At 33.7% G+C, this 17553-nt stretch overlaps 1 long non-coding RNA gene across 1 annotated transcript; it reads left to right on the plus strand.

Moving 5' to 3' along the window:
• The first annotated feature begins 15992 nt into the window (after positions 1-15992).
• LOC147941239 (uncharacterized) lies at positions 15993-16522 on the plus strand. Its single transcript, XR_015560711.1, has 2 exons — positions 15993-16102; positions 16262-16522. It is a non-coding gene; the product is annotated as an uncharacterized LOC147941239 (long non-coding RNA).
• Positions 16523-17553: the final 1031 nt, after the last annotated feature.

A 17553-nucleotide genomic window follows, 5' to 3' on the forward strand; every position in this document is an offset into this window, starting at 1 on the left:
TTGAATTATGCACCGCATGCATATGCAATCTAGTAGTAAGTTTATAATCTTCTCCACCTAAGATTAGTCCGTTGTGGAGTTAAAAGTTCAATTTTGGAATCCCAAAACGTGATTATAAAAATATAATTTACCTTGAGAAATGATCCACGGGCTTGGGGTTAGGAATATATATTTTCTCATTCTTTCCTTATTTTCAAAACTTTTCAGATTATTTAGTTCCGTCAACTATTGCGAAAAATACAAATGGTTTCGTGATTAAATATAAAGGAGCTTATGTCAAATTAGTAGATTGTTTTTTGTTTTATTTTATTTAGTTCCTCATTTGTTTACTTTTTCTAAATTAACAAGCTCAGCAGAATTCTTTTGTTTTTTGGTTACCCCATTTGTTGGCCTATTTTTTTTCTTTATTTGTTTCTTTTTAATTGAAAAGTAAATAAATTAGTTAAACACATGATAAATCAAAATAACCAATATAATAGTTTTCATAAATCTCAATAAAAAACATCAATTGTGATAATAAGATAAATTTTAAAAAATTTGGTGTCTAAGTTTGTTAAAATTATGAATATTGCAGTTTCCTTAAATCTCGAATATGTAGTTTATAAGATTTAATCGTCTACATTAATGTTTGTCTTGATAACCAAATATTGGACATATGTATCCCGCATTTATCTCAAGTTCAGGATTTTTACATTTAAATTAATGAGTTTTGAATATATCAATCATTTATTTTGGAAAACAAATAAACTATTTCTAAATTTCTTATTATTTAACCTACCAACTTAGGAATTTTTCTAGCTGACTAATTTTTTGCATATTTAGTACTGACCATAATTGTGATAAGAACTAAAATATATTACGATTTTGAAAGTAACCATATTTAAAATTGATTAAATGCTAATCATTAAGTTAAAATCACAAAGATATTCAATCACTAAGTCCAGAAAACTCCTGAAACACGTTGTTCATCAATCTTATAAACGTTGTTGGCGCGTTTATCAACCCGAAAAGCATCGCCACAAACTCATAAACCCATACCTCTTCCTTCTACTTGACGAACAACACCGACGCTCCCTACGGTGAAGTGAAAAGACGAATGAATCTCCTGCTCAACAAATCCTCTTCTTACTTCCTCAGCCCTACTAGACTAATAATCAAGTATGCCGACATCAACTCACCATCACCCAAATATCAACCCCTCTTGCTCGTCCAAGAGCCTCTAGTAGCTTGCCTCTAAGAGAAACTTCCACAAGACAGCTTATTCCAACATTGCTTTCCCCTTGGCAATTCTCTACAGCAAATCATCAATACGAGCGTAATCAAACAAAAAAGTACCATACATTCGCATATTTTGATTCACTGTATCAAACAATATGCAGGCCGCCAACTCAAACCACTTGACTTATTTCCTCCAGCAAGCTTACCAAAATCTTGAATCTAGCAACCCTGTCCATCTCCAATGAACTTCAAATCCAACATCGTCGCAACGATTAGTTTATCCTGCCATTAAGGCTTCTCGTGAACTTATGTACCTGGCAACCATGCCCTTGCCGGCTGTAACATCCGCGAACCAATTAATGGGTTTTTTTGGGATGGGTGTCGATCGACACCAACAATTTCTGGTTCGACGAAATTATTTTAAATCGTCGTTTTGGCACGGTTTGCTTTAAGTGGGATCCCAAACCGAGGTATATAAGTGTGAAATAGACCTGAGGGTTTCGGGGGATCAACACTTTTAGCCGCTACAGAGAAAACTTACAGAGAAGGAGAAAGAAAAAGAGAGATGGTGAGTTTGATCCTGAGAGAAAAAGGGAGCCTTGAGGACGGTTAAGAGGAGCAGAGGGATCTGTTTTGGTGGTTCTAGGAGGAGAGAAGCAGAGAGAGTTGTGGTGCTCTCACTTGGAAGGGAGGAGAAATGAGATCCATCCTCTTCATGTGTAAGGAGAAGTATGTGATTACTTGGTGGTGGATTAGGAGAGTCAAGGAGGCTTTCTCATGGTTGTTATCCAGGCAAGTCTTGTTGTTTGATGTTTAATCGATTAGGGAACAGATGGTTTTGAAGGATCAGGGTTCTGCGGCGAGAAGGGGCTTGAAGGGAGGCTCGGATCGTGATTTCTGGGTTGGTGTCGTTCGACACCATTGTCGTGTGAGTCAACACCAACACCTGCAGAGGAACAGCGCGAACTGGTTCGAGAGGGCTACTTCGGGGTAATGTTTGTAGGATGAAACGGAGTCCGATTTGGCTGAATTTTGGTAGGTAGCTTCGTGGTTCTATAAGCTTTATATCCAACAGTGAGTTTGTGAAATGAACAGTTGGTTTGTGTTTTAACCAAGTTTATGTATTGTGGTCTGGTATAGACGGTTTAGTGGTAAAGTTGGGGTGTCGAGCAACACCAAGGTGGCGTCGATCGACACCAGCATGTTGTTGTGTGTTTGGGTTCCTAGGAGGATAGCTGGAGTTAGGTTTGGATGAGGAGAGATTGACGGAAGTGAATCTGTGAGTGTCGGTGTGTGTGTTGGTTTGCAAGTGGTGCGACAGGTGCCGTTCGACACCACGTGGAGGTGCCGTTCGACACTAGAGGAGTTGATAGTGAGTTGGAATAATTGTGGGGAAGTGTTGTCCGTGGCTGGACGGAATCAAATATTCCCTCCCACCTCTCTTGTTACTCGGTCGTTAGGGGTTGTTGGTTGTGCGACTCAGTAACTAGATGAGGTGGGGTTTGGTGTGTTTGTGGAAGTTTTTGTAAGAAGCGATTTCTACGCCGGTTGTCTCATCGAAATTATGGGGTTCCGGTGAGATATTTTCCCGTGGATCGTATGTGAGGATTGGGAATCTCGGTGCAGTCGTTTCAGTTTGGTATCAGAGCGTATACGGTTCTAGGACAGGCTCAATAATGGAAATAGACTTGTCTAGGAAAATAGTTCGGGATTTCTAGAAATGGAAAGATTCCATAAATAGAAAGTTTCTAAAAATGGAAAGTTGATATGGGAGTTAGAGCTTTTCTATTTTTGGAAACTGTACGGAAAATACCTTGAGGGTAGGGTGTTCCAGGGTGATCTGGTGGTGGTCGTGGTAGCACTTGGGAAGATGTATATGATGGTTAGTATGACATTGTGATGTTTTACGCGGACCACGAGAGGTGATTCTAGTCGGAAAATGCTTGGAGACGTCAAAACTTGTTTGCTATAGGGACGGTGGGTCCTGAACAACTCATAAGGAGATGGTGGTTCTCCTGAGGAGATGGTGGTTCCCCTGCATACTGATAGCTTGAGGGGTGGTGGGCCCTGAGAGCGGCAGAGGAGATGGTGGTTCTCCTGGGAGATGGTGGTTCTCCGGAGGGGATGGTGGTTCCCCTGGTACCGAGATCTTGAGGGTGACGACCCAAGAGTGAGACGGTATGGCCCGAGGATGGTAGTCTGAGAGTGGGATCGGTATAACTCAAAGGTTTGACCTGAGAGTGGATGAGTTAGGAGCGAATAATGTCTAGGACGTGTGAATAGGCATGGTGACCGAATGTAAATGACGGGGTTGATGGTGGTTCAATCCCGGGGATTAGTGTTGACAAGTGGGGTCAGGACTTTGTTTGACCGATGGGGTCATAGTTTTTTTGACCAGTGGGATCAGGTCAGAATCTAGTAACCTACAATTAATAAATAACATCCACCACTCTTTTCTAGAATTACGAAAAATAACCATTCATTTTTTTTAAGGAACATTTGTTAAATGAGTATCTATAGATGATCTTAACGTCACGTTGCCTTCTTTTGTTTAAAACAAACCATAAAAACTGATCGGCTACCTTATTTCATTATTATTTTAAATTTAAATAAAAATAATTTATTATAAAAAGTTTGAATTAATGTACTTAAGTGACTTATGCATCAACTGCTTAATGACATTCTTATCTGTTATTTTTTTAAAAGATACATTCTTATATGTTTTGACCACATGTATTCAATTTTCAAAAATCTTTCTTATGATTTATTCTCATCTTTAGTCATTTTCAGAATCTAATTTTCTTTTTATTTTTAGTAATTTAGATTATATTTAGTCTTTACAAATTCTGTTTTTCTATTAATTTTTAGTCAATTAGTCAAATGCATCTAATTTTTTATATATATGGTCTTCACATGTACCTAACCATCACACTCATAACTGTTAATTTTGAAGTTTTCAATTCAATTATATCAACAAAGATGTCTAAAACCCCCGTTATTGCTATCTTCATGGTCTTCCTCGTTCTAGGTTTGATTTACACTTACATATTATGTCGATTAATATTTTAAAATAAGACTTCATATTACGTATTTTCACATGTCTTCTCCTTTATTTGATAGTGTTCTTCTTATCATTGCCTTTTATTTTATAACAGAAAATTTGAGATTATATTTAAATTTTTTGTTTTAGGGCCGCTGGTGGTAAAGGAGACGCAAGGACAAGAACTGTGTCATGAATATATTCAATTACAAGGACCATGTGAAGCCAAATTGTGTGTTAATGTATGCAGTTCGAAGCACAAGAAGGGAAAAGGAACATGCATGCCGTCGAGCAAGCAATGCCTCTGCACGTTTAGTTGCACAATTTGATATTTTTTTTCCTAATCTATAAACTATATGCGATTCTCGATTCTAATAAAAACAATATTTTCTAGTTTTTTTTTTTTTTTTTTGTGAACATATTTTCTAATATTTATATGCATGTGAATTATGATTACAATTATTCTGAAGGAACTATAAATTGGTGTTTTAGCATATGTGCCTTAATTCATTGAAAAAATATGGGATTTAGGGATAAAAATAAAATAAAATTTTCAGAATTTCATACAATACTCTCAAAAAAGCACAAGCAAACGAGACAAAAAATAGCAGGGGCAAATTGGTAACTTTAAATGTCTTACACACGCAGATCGTGGACAACCTGGGTTATTCATATTCGGATTTCTGATTAATAAAGTGTATCTCGCCAACCATATACTCCTATAAGTAAGGAATGTAGAAGTACGATTAAATTAAAATTTCTATAAAAAAGCTAACTACCTTAACTATCACCAATAGAAATATATCATCGGACATTATAAAAAACAATCAATTCGTTTGCAGAAAATAAAAATTCAATAAAAGATATTTTTTAATTATGATTCAATCTTCCGATTTTCCAAATCATAATAACTAACATTATATCTATCACCATATGTTTCTAAACATGATCTTCTAATAACGTGCCATTAAGAATAATTTCAAAATAACATTCTACACACATATAATTTTGGAAAGGCTAAATTATAGGAACTAACCACGTACTGTAATTTAAATTTTATCACTACATTGAAATTATGTTATGTTGAAACGACCCGATCCGCAACAACATCCTCTCTAACCATCTGCACTACCATGAACAGAAGGCTAAGCACGTAATTCAACATAACACAAAAACATAACTCACCGTGGAATCACACTATAGGTTCGAAAATGAAGTTCTAAGACACCATACCACACACAATTGACTAACTCACATAATCAATCAAGACATGCAAATCCCGAACATCTACAACACAAAGCCTAGTGAACCCAAACCTAGAACCGTAAGAGCTCTGATACCATTTGTAACGCTCCGACCGCCACCTCTTAGTGAGGCCCACGTCCAATGCCAGTCTATAGGTCTACCTTATTTAATGGACCTGGCGTCCTCTCAATATGCCCGTGGTGTCACATATGTTAGCAAGGATTATATGTAGTTTCGACTAAACTATGTTTATTACTTGTGATTTAGCCTTTAAGATTACCATAGGTTGGACACTTGGACTATCATCGGCAATTTAAAAAAGTCGACCAAAGGAATGTCAACAAACTTTAGCGAGAGTACCAAGATCAGACTCAACTTCATATTCCAAAGGCAAAAAGGTAAAGTTCTTTAATGTTTTTTTTTAATCATGAAACCTAAACCGGTTTCTGTTTAATGGTCTGAGTGTATCACTAAAGGTGAAGTTTTGTTGTTGTTATGTTACACTCAGATTAAAAAAAAAAAAAAGATTACACTCAGTTAATTTATCAAATAAATTCTCTTTAATATAATCTATAACTATAAAAAATTAAAAATTCATCATAATATACAAAAAATTATACTTACAAATATATCTTGGCACACACGTACTTACATATCCGAATCTCTTACCTATTTTTCTATCAATTGGAAAAATATATAATCTCAAATGGATAAATTATTATTAAAACCACACATTTATGAAACGAAAAAACTTGACATACAATAAAAATTCTATAAATTAATAATGTTGGGGCATTTAAAATATATTAATTTATAGAAGTTTTATTTTATAGATAAATTAATAGTTATTAATTTATAGATAAAATTTACTAATTTGGTAACTCTAAAAACAAAAATATTTAAAATTAAATTTAATTGTTATAAATAATATTTTTATACAGTTACAATAAAAATAATAATTATCATGTTTAAATTATGAAAATCAATAATATTTCTAAAAAATATGTTTTCAACATAACCTCTCAATTTCGTAATATATTGCTAACCTAATAGCAAACTTATGTTTAAAAATTAACTCTGCACGTATGTGCAGGTCAGAATCTAGTAACATACAATTACTAAATAACATCCACCACTCTTTACAATAGAAAAATAATCATTTATTTCTTTTTAAGGAACAATTGTTAAATGAGTATCTATAGATGGCCTTAACTGACTGGCTGCCTTCTTTTGTCCAAAACAAACCATAAAAACCGATCGGTTACATTATTTCATTATTACTTAAATTTTAAATAAAAAAAATTATTATAAAAAGTTTGAATTAATGTATTTAAGTGACTTATGTATTTAACCTTTGTTGACTGCTTAATGACATTCTTATCTGTTTTTTTAAGTTACATTCTTATATGTTTTGACCACATGTAGTCAATTTTCAAAAATCTTTCCTATGATTTATTCTCATCTTTATTCATTTTCAGAATCTAATTTTCTTTTTATTTTTAGTAATTTAGATTATATTTAGTCATTTGCAAAATCTGTTTTTCTATTAATTTTTAGTCAATTAGTCACATGCATCTATTTTTTTATATATATGGTCTTCACATGTACCTAACCATCACACTCATAACTGTTAATTTTGAAGTTTTCAATTCAATTATATCAACTAAGATGTCTAAAACCCCCGTTATTGCTATCTTCATGGTCTTCCTCGTTCTAGGTTTGATTCACACTTACATATTATGTCGATTAATATTTTAAAATAAGACTTCATATTACGTATTTTCACATGTCTTCTCCTTTATTTGATAGTATTCTTCTTATCATTGCCTTTTACTTTATAACAGAAAATTTGAGAGTATATTTAAATTTTTTGTTTTAGGGCCGCTGGTGGTAAAGGAGACGCAAGGACAAGAACTGTGTCATGAATATATTCAATTACAAGGACCATGTGAAGCCAAATTGTGTGTTAATGTATGCAGTTCGAAGCACAAGAAGGGAAAAGGAACGTGCATGCCGTCGAGCAAGCAATGCCTCTGCACGTTTAGTTGCACAATTTGATTTTATTTTTCCTGATCTATAAACTATATGCGATTCTCGATTCTAATAGAAACAATATTTTCTAGTTTTTATATGCATGTGAATTATTATTACAATTATTCTGAAGGAACTATAAATTGGTCTTTTAGCATATGTGCCTTAATTCACTGAAAAAATATGGGGTTTAGGGATAAAAAGAAAACAAAATTTTCAGAATTTCATATAATACCTTCTTAAAAAAAAGCACAAGCGAAAAAGACAAAAAACAGCAGGGGCAACTTGGTAACTTTAAATGTCTTACATACGCGGATCATAGACAACCCGGGTTATTCATATTTGGATTCTGATTTATAGAGTGTATCTCGCCAACCATATACTCCTATAAGTAAGGAATGTAGAAGTACGATTAAATTAAAATTCCTATAAAAAAAGCTAATTACCTTAACTATCACCAATAGAAATATATCATCAGACATTATAAAAAACCATCAATTCGTTTGCATAAAATAAGAATTCAATAAAAGATATTTTTTAATTATGATTCAATCTTCCGATTTTCCAAATCATAACATTGATATATATCACCATATATTTATAAACATGATATCTCTAATATCGTGCCATTAAGAATAATTTCAAAATAAAATTCTACACGCATATAATTTTGGAAAGGCTAAATTATAGGAACTAACCATATATTGTAATTTAAATTTTATCACTACTTTGAAATTATGTTATGTTAGCAAGGATTATATGTAGTTTCGACTAAACAGTGTCTATTACATGTGATTTAGCCTTTAGGTTACCAAAGGTTGGACAATTGGACTATCATCGGCAATTTAAGAAAGTCGACCAAAGGAAAGAGTGTAACATCCGTAAACAAAAATGTGAGTTTTGGGTATGGGTGTCGCCTACACCGAAGGTAGTGTCGGTTGACACAATTGATTTCTAGTTTGGCGAGTTTATCGTTATCGTCGATTTGGACCGGTTCGGTTTGAGGAAACCTTAGAACCGGGCTATTTAAGTGAGAAATCGACGAAAAGGGGTTTTGGGAAGTGTTATTTTGTCGTCGTTTCATACTTTGTAGAGAGAAAAGAGAGAAAGAGTGTTCTTGGGAGTTGAGGCTTTTTGGAGAGATTCTTAACTGGTTTTGAGAGATATGTACCTGTGGAGTGGAGATCTAGAGCAAGGAACGAAGGAGAAGCTTTCTAAGGTGTTGGATTAGTCAATTTGGGTCAGAAACTTTCTGCAAAAGAGGTGAGTGCATGAACATGGCTGATCTAAGCTTGAGAATCCTTTGTTTTGCTTGTTTTGTGGCTGTTTGTGTTGTTTTCTTGTGTTCTTGTGGTTGGTTGTTGGTTTCCGAGTTTTGGGTGAGTTTCAGACGTTTTGGAGGATTGGGAAGCGGTTCTGCGACTTTTGGTTTCGAGCAGAACGATCTGCGGAGTCGGTGTCGATCGACACCAAGTAGTTGTTGGTCGACACCAGGAGGAGTGTCGGTCGACACCAATCTTTTCAGCAGACGGCTGATACTTGTTTTCCTCGTTTGTTTGTGTTTGTTTGTTGGTTGTTAAACATTGGTTTCTCAGTTGCTTGTGTGTATAGCCCAATAGATGGGAGGATTGCCTTACTAAGTATTTGTGATAATACTTACGCATCTCAATTGTTGTTTGTGGTGTGCAGGTATGTGATGTGGAATCATGGCGATGAGGAGGAGGAGGATCTAGGGTCTCGGTTATGGTGTTATGGATATGTTATTGATGTGGGAACCTTGGATAGATTGATGTTAGTTTATTGGATAGAATGGTTAGGAATGTTATTGTATTGATGATATGTTGGATCTATATTGTTGGTATGTTTCCGCTGTGCATATTGGTTGTGGTTGGTTTACTGTTGAATTGTGGTTGGTTGGTTTAATTAAGTCATATGGGATGCTTAATTATATATTGTTATTATTAAAAAAAATGGGTCGGGTTGTTTCAATTTGGTATCAGAGCCCTTACGGTTCTAGGGCGGGTTAATGGATGGTTTAAAGTGGTTTAAGGGAACTTAATTGGTGGAATTATTTTCATGTTGCTTGGTGCATGATGTTTGTAAGTGGTTATTTTGTGATGGAAATTGATTATGAATAGTTAGTCAATTTGAGTGAGTATGGAGTCCTAGTATCATCCTCTTCGAGTCTTCAATGAGATTCCACGGTGAGTTGTATTCTTTGTGTAGTTAGGAGTCGTTTTGTTTGCTTAGCCTTCTGTTCTTGGTGGTACAGATGGTTAGAGGTGAGTGTGCTGCTGGTCGCGGGCGTGGTCGCGGGCGTTTTCGTGGGCGTGGTCGTGGGCGGGGACAGGTTCCCGAGGCCAGTGTGAGTGGGACCAAGAGCATGGCTAGTGAGGAGGTGGCAGAGTCATAGGTTCATCCTAGAGTGTATGGAGACCAGGCTGGTGTTGGTAACGGCAGGGCGGGTAGGCTCGGTGTCGGTACCGGTGTTGCCCCGGGGTGGGGGTTGTAGTGGAGGGTGCTCCAGGTAGGGAGGATGTCCTGATGGGCTTGATAGCTCAGGTGTTGGCGCGGTTTCCAGCAGCAGTGCCGCCAGTGGTTGGTGGGCAGGTTCCAGCAGTGCCGCCGGTGGTTGGTGGGCAGGTTCTAGTGGTGCGGCCAGTGGTTGGTGGGCAGGGTCCACCGGTGCAGCATGTGGCTGGTGTGCAGGTAGGTGTGCAGTCGGGGACCGAGGTAGTGGATGCACAATATGTTCAGATGTTGGTGCAGCTACGACAGGTGGGTGCGGGATCTCTTCCTGGAGGCACGGATCCGAGTGTGGCAGATGAGTAGAGAGAGCGGATGGAAGATATTTTTCCAGTTGCTTTGGTGTCCCAACCACTATCGGGTAGACTTGGCAGCGTATTACCTTTCTGGGGATGCGAGGGTCTGGTGGAGGTCGGTGACGGCACGAAGAGTGGAGAGTGAGATGACTTGGATGGACTTTGTGCGAGAGTTCAACACCAAGTATTTTCCGCATGAGGCACTTGATCGCATGGAGGCACGGTTCTTGGGGTTAGCTCAGGGTAAGCGTACTGTGAGGGAGCTGGACGTAGAGTTCAGTCGGCTTGGGGGGTATGCGGGCCGGGCTTTGGAGCCAAAGTCGGCACAAGTGCGGAGGTTCTTGTTGGCTCTGCGTGATGATCTGAGGACTCAGTGTAGGGTGAGGAGCTACGCTACGAGAGAAGAGCTGGTGGAGACTGCAGCTGGGATAGAGGATGACTTTATGAAACGAAAAAACGTGACATAGAGTAAAACTTCTGTAAATTAATAATGTTTGGACATTAAAAATATATTAATTTATAGGAATTTTAATTTATCGTTAAGTTAAAATTAATTTATAGAGAAAATTTTCTAATTTGGTAACTTTGAAAACAAAAATATTTAAAATTGTAACATCCCCGAAACAAAATGTGCATTTTGGGGGTGGGTGTTAATCAACACCAGCGGGAGTGTCGATCGACACGAGCTTTTCTGGTTTGCCCAGATTTTTTTAATTTGCAATTTCGGACTGGTTTGGTTTAATGTGATTGCCCAAACCACATATATAAGTGGGGGGACGACCCAAGTCGAGGGTTTTGAGTGCTTTTGGTCGCCGTTTAGTGAGAAAAGAGAAATAAGGAGAGAAAGCGTTTGAGAGTGCTTTTGAGAGATTTTTGGGTTTGTTCTTGGCTGTTTTGGTGAGATCTGTTGTTGTGGAAGGGAGTGTTGTTGCTGGGAACGAAGGAGAAGCTTCTTAAGGTGTTGTTTCTATCGTTTTTCAATCAAATCTTCCTGGAAAAGAGGTGAGTGCTTGACCATGGCTGATCTAAGCCTGAGATCTCTTTTGTTTTGGTTGTTCTTTGTTGTTTGTGGTGTTTTGCTTGCTTGGGTTGGTTGGTTTCATGCTTCCATAGGTTCTTCAAGCGTTTGGGAGAGTTTGGTACGGATTGGAGACGATTTGAAATGGAGGTTCATCGTTCAGCTTCGTGTAGTTCGCGTCTACGAAGGCGGTGTCGATCGACACCAGTTAGGTGTCGGTCGACACCATGGACGTATCAGTGTCGGTCGAGACCGACCTAGTGTCGGTCGACACCAATCTTATCCGACACTTGTTTTTCCTGATTTGATGTGTTGTTTGTATTTTGTTTGTTTGCCTTAACATTGGAATCTCAGTTGTTTGTGTGTATAGCCCAGTAGATGGGAGCATTGCATCACTGAGTGTTAATGACAATACTAATGTATCTCAATTTGTGTTTGTGGTGCAGGTAAATGCAAAGTGTGATCGTGGAATCAAGGCGATGAGGATGATTATGTTCTAGAGGCTTGATTGATTGTGGTCTAGCTGTTGTTAGGTTGATAGAGTTTTAGTTGATAGAACATTGTAGGATATTGAAATTTGTTATTACTTGATTGGTTATTGGATTATTTCATTGTTGGGTTTTATTTTGTTAATAGAGTTGTTTGATTATCCGCTGTTGATGATTGTTGTTAGGGTGCTAGTGGGTATGAGATCACTAGAAAATTATTATTGTTAATTAAAAAAAACGGGAAGGGTTGTTTCAAAAATTGAATTTAATTGTTATAAATAATATTTTTATACAGTCAATTACAAGAAAAATAACAATTATCATGTTTTGAAAAGAAAACTAAAAGTTTTGATACAGTAAAAATATTAGAAATGAGCTATAAATAAAATAAATGTGTATATATATACATATATTTTGATAATTTTATATAACTATTAATGGGACCATATATTTACAAAGGATTTTCAAAAAAACTATTATCTTATTATATTATCGAATTATGTCAAAAATTCTTTTGGAATTTGGGACTGGAGAAATTTATTACTTTATAGAGTTTTATGAAAAGGGATGAATTTCTGTCATGAAATACAGATATTATCTTTCTCTTACTTTCTTTCAAAAGTGTTTTATTTATTGAGAAAAACACAAATCCGATCATTCTTTTTATCTTAACCGAATTAAAAATAAATCAAATTCGAAATTGGTACGATTTTAAATTATGAAAATCAATAATATTTCTAAAAAATATGTTTTCAAACATAACCTCTCAAGTTGTAATATATTGCTAACTTAATAGCAAACTTATTTTTTTCTAGAACCTAATAACCTACAATTACTAAATAACATACACCACTCTTTTCTAGAATTACAGTAGAAAGATAACCATTCATTTCTTTTTAAGGAATAGTTGTTAAATGAGTATCTATAGATGGCCTTAACTGATTGGCTACCTTCTTTTGTCCAAAACAAACCATAAAAGCTGATTGGTTACCTTATATCATTATTATTTAAAATTCAAATAAATTTAATTTATTATAAAAAGTTTGAATTAATGTACTTAAGAGACTTATGCATTTAACCTTTGTTGACTACTTAATGACATTCTTATCTGTTTTTTGTTTTAAAAAGATACATTCTTTTATGTTTTGACCACATGTAGTCAATTTTCAAAAATCTTTCCTATGATTTATTCTCATCTTTAGTCATTTACAGAATCTAATTTTCTTTTTATTTTTAGTAATTTAGATTATATTTAGCCATTTGCAAAATCTGTTTTTCTATTAGTTTTTAGTCAATTAGTCACTTGCATCTATTTTTTATATATATATGGTCTTCATGTGTACCTAACCATCACACTCATAACTGTTAATTTTGAAGTTTTCAATTCAATTATATCAACAAAGATGTCTAAAACTCCAGTTATTGCTATATTCATGGTCTTTCTCGTTCTAGGTTTGATTCACACTTACATATTATGCCGATTAATATTTTAAAATAAGACTTCATATTACATATTTTTGCATGTCTTTTTTTTTTTTTTGACAACTATTTTTACATGTCTTCTCCTTTATTTGATAGTATTCTTCTTATCATTGCCTTTTATTTTATAACATAAAATTTGAGATTATATTTAAATATTTGTTTTAGGGCCACTGGTGGTAAAGGAGACAAGAACTGTATCATGAATATATTCAATTACAAGGACCATGTGAAGCCAAATTGTGTGTTAATATATGCAGTTCGAAGCACAAGAAGGGAAAAGGAACATGCATGCCATCGAGCAAGCAATGCCTCTGCACGTTTAGTTGCACAATTTGATATATTTTTTCCTGATCTATAAACTATATGCTATTCTCAATTCTAATAAAAACAACATTTTCTAGTTTTTATATGCATGTGAATTATGATTACAATTATTCTGAAGGAACTATAAATTGGTCTTTTAGCATATGTACCTTAACTCACTGAAAACATATGGGGTTTAAGGATAAAAAGAAAATAAAAATTTCAGAATTTCATATAACACCCTCTAAAAAAAAAGCACAAGCGAACAAGACAAAAAATGACAGGAGCAAATTGGTAACTTTAAATGTCTTACACACGTGGATCGCAGACGACCCGGGTTATTCATATACTAATTCTGATTAATAGAGTGTATCTCGCCAACCATATACTTGTAAGTAAGGAATGTAGGAGTACGATTAAAGATATTTTTTAATTATGATTCAATCTTCCGATTTTCCAAATCATAACATTGATATCTATCACCATATATTTCTAAACATGATCTCTCTAATAAAGCGCCATTAAGAATAATTTCAAAATAAAATTCTACACACATATAATTTTGGGAAGGCTAAATTATAGGAACTAACCACGTACTGTAATTTAAATTTTATCACTACTTTGAAATTATGTTATGTTAGCAAGGATTATATGTAGTTTCGACTAAACAATTGTGATTTAGCCTTTAGGTTACCAAAGGTTGGACACTTGGACTATCATCGGCAATTTAAGAATGTCGACCAAAGGAAAGGGTAATGTATTTTTATGTTTTTTTTAATCATGAAACCTAAACCGGTTTCTGTTTAATGGTCTGAGTGTATCACTAAAGGTGAAGTTTTGTTGTTGTTATGTTACACTCAGATTAAAAAAAAATATTACACTAAGTTGATTTATCAAATAAATTTTCTTTAATATAATCTATAACTGTAAAAAATTAGAAAATTCATCATAATATATAAATTATTATATCTACAAATATAACTTGGCCCGCACGTACTTATCCGAATCTCTTACCTATTGTTCCATCAGTTGGAAAAATATATAATTTCATATGGATAAGATATTATTAAAACCACACATTTATGAAACGAAAAAACATGTCATACAGTAAAAATTTTATAAATTTATAATGTTGGGACATTAAAAATATATTAATTTATAGAAGTTTTATTTTCTCGAATATTAATTTATAGAGAAAATTTTCTAATTTGCTAACTTTGAAAAAAAATATATTTAAAATTAAATTTAATTGTTAGAAATAATATTTTTATACAGTCAATTACAAGAAAAATAACAAATATCATGTTTTGAAAAGAAAACAAAAAGTTTTGAATTTTTGATATAGTAGAAATATTAGAAATGAGCTATAACAAAAATTAATGTGTATATATATATACATATATTTTGATAATTTTATATAATTATTAATGGGACCATATATTTACAAAAGATTTTCAAAAAGTTATTATCTTATTATATTATCGAATTGTGTCAAAAATTCTTTTGAAATTTGGGACTGGAGAAATTTATTAATTTATAAAGATTATTGATTTACCGAGTATTAATTTATAGAGTTTTATGAAAATGAATGGATTTTTGTCCTGAAATAAAGATACTATCATCTTTCTCTTACTTTCTTGTAAAAGTGTTTTACTTAATGAGAGAAACACAAATCCGTTCGTTCTTTTTATTTTAAATTATGACAATAAATAATATTTCTAAAAAATATGTTTTCAAACATAACCTCTCAAGTTTGTAATATATTGCTAACCTAATAGCAAACTTATTTTTTAAAATTAACTCTACACGTATGTGCTGGTCAGAATCTAGTAGCCTACAATTACTAAATAACATCCACCACTCTTTCTAGGATTACAATAGAAAATAATCATTCATTTCTTTTTAAGGAACCGTTGTAAAATGAGTATCTATAGATGGCCTTAACTGACTGGCTACCTTCTTTTGTCCAAAACAAACAATAAAAACTGATCGGTTACCTTCCTTCATTATTATTTAAAATTTAATTAAAAATGATTTCTCATAAAAAGTTTGAATTAATGTACGTAAGAGACTTATGCATTTAACCTTTGTTGACTGCTTAATGACATTCTTATCTGTTTTTTTTTTAAAGATACATTCTTATATGTTTTGACCACTTGTAGTCAATTTTCAAAAATCTTTCGTATGATTTATTCTCATCTTTAGTCATTTACAGAATCTAATTTTCTTTTTATTTTAGTAATTTAGATTATATTTACTTATTTGCAAAATCTGTTTTTTTCTATTAATTTTTAGTCATTTAGTCAAATGCATCTAATTTTTTATATATATGGTCTTCACGTGTACTTAACCATCACACTCATCACTTTTAATTTTGAAGTTTTCAATTCAATTATATAAACAAAAATGTCTAAAACCTCAATTATTGCTATCTTCATGGTCTTCTTCGTTCTAGGTTTGATTCACGCTTACATATTATGTCGATTAATACTTTAAAATAAAACTTAGTATTACATATTTTCACATGTCTTCTCCTTTATTTGATAGTATTCTTCTAATCATTTCCTTTTATTTTATAACAGAAAATTTGAGTATATTTAAATGTTTGTTTTAGGGCCGCTGGTGGTAAAGGAGACGCAAGGACAAGAAGTATGTCATGAATATATTCAATTACAAGGACCATGTGAAGCCAAATTGTGTGTTGATCTATGCTGTTCGAAGCACAAGAATGGAATAGGCGCCGGGTGCATGCCCTCGAGCAAGCAATGCCTCTGCAGTTTTAATTGCAGAATTTGATTTTTATTTTCTTCAATCTATAAACTATATTCTATACTCAATTCTAATTAAAAAAATATAAAAACAATTCTACTCGTAATGTGCATGTGAATTACGATTTTAATTATTGGGAAGGAACACTACAAAAAAAAACATGCCTATTGCGATGGCAAGATTTGTCACTCATCCCTCGCAAAACGGTAATAGTGACGGATTTGCGAGGAACGTTCGTGTCTCACAAATTGAAAAACGTAGCACTTCCCTAGTAATATGTACGACGAATATATTTCCCTCGTAACGAGCACGCAAATTGCGATGTACATTATTCATCGTAACTTTTTTGCAAAGTTTGTCGTAGTAAATCCCTCGCAAATTTGCAAGACTATTGCGACATTTTTGCCATTGTAAATTATTAATAATATCATAAACCCAGTAACAATGTTTTTAAACCTGGACAGGACCGATCGGTTGGACCGGTCCAACCGCGATCTGGTAGACATTCCGGTCTGGATTACCTCTAAAAATCGGACAACTAAAACCCGTAAAAAATTGGAAAACCCACTAAAAACTCATGAACCGATGGTTGAACCGGCGGGTCGGACCAACGGTCAATATCAAATTAAAATATTTTATTTTTTTCACACTTCAAACTCAAACCAAATTAAAATTAATTTTGTTATTTATAGAAAAATCACCTAGTTATTTTATCTAAACATTTAAAAGTTTAATTTTAGTTGTTTAGTACTTCATTTTGTATGTTTTGTTCATATATTTATAAAAAAGTAGATGTTATATTTATAAAATGTAAACAAACCAATAAACTAGTTGACCCATGGTTCAACCGGTCCGAAAGACTTCCGGTTCATCTTTCGGTCTGGTTTTAAAAACATTGCCCAGTAACATGTTTTCTGCGTAAAGTAGTAGCAATTTTGCGTTCATCGCAAATCTGTAGCATAAAATTGCTTCAGATTTTGGCTTTTTTATTTTATTCTGATATTTAAATTTTTCATTTTGATATATATATTTTTATATTTTAACAATATTTTTTATAAATAGAACATAGTCAAAATAGAAAAGAAAAAAAAGTCAAACATATATATAAATAGATTATAAATTTTTGATTACAAACAA

The sequence above is a fragment of the Camelina sativa genome, chromosome 7 (genome assembly GCF_030686135.1).
Source record: "Camelina sativa cultivar CO46 ecotype springtype chromosome 7, ASM3068613v1".
Taxonomy (NCBI): Eukaryota; Viridiplantae; Streptophyta; class Magnoliopsida; order Brassicales; family Brassicaceae; genus Camelina; species Camelina sativa.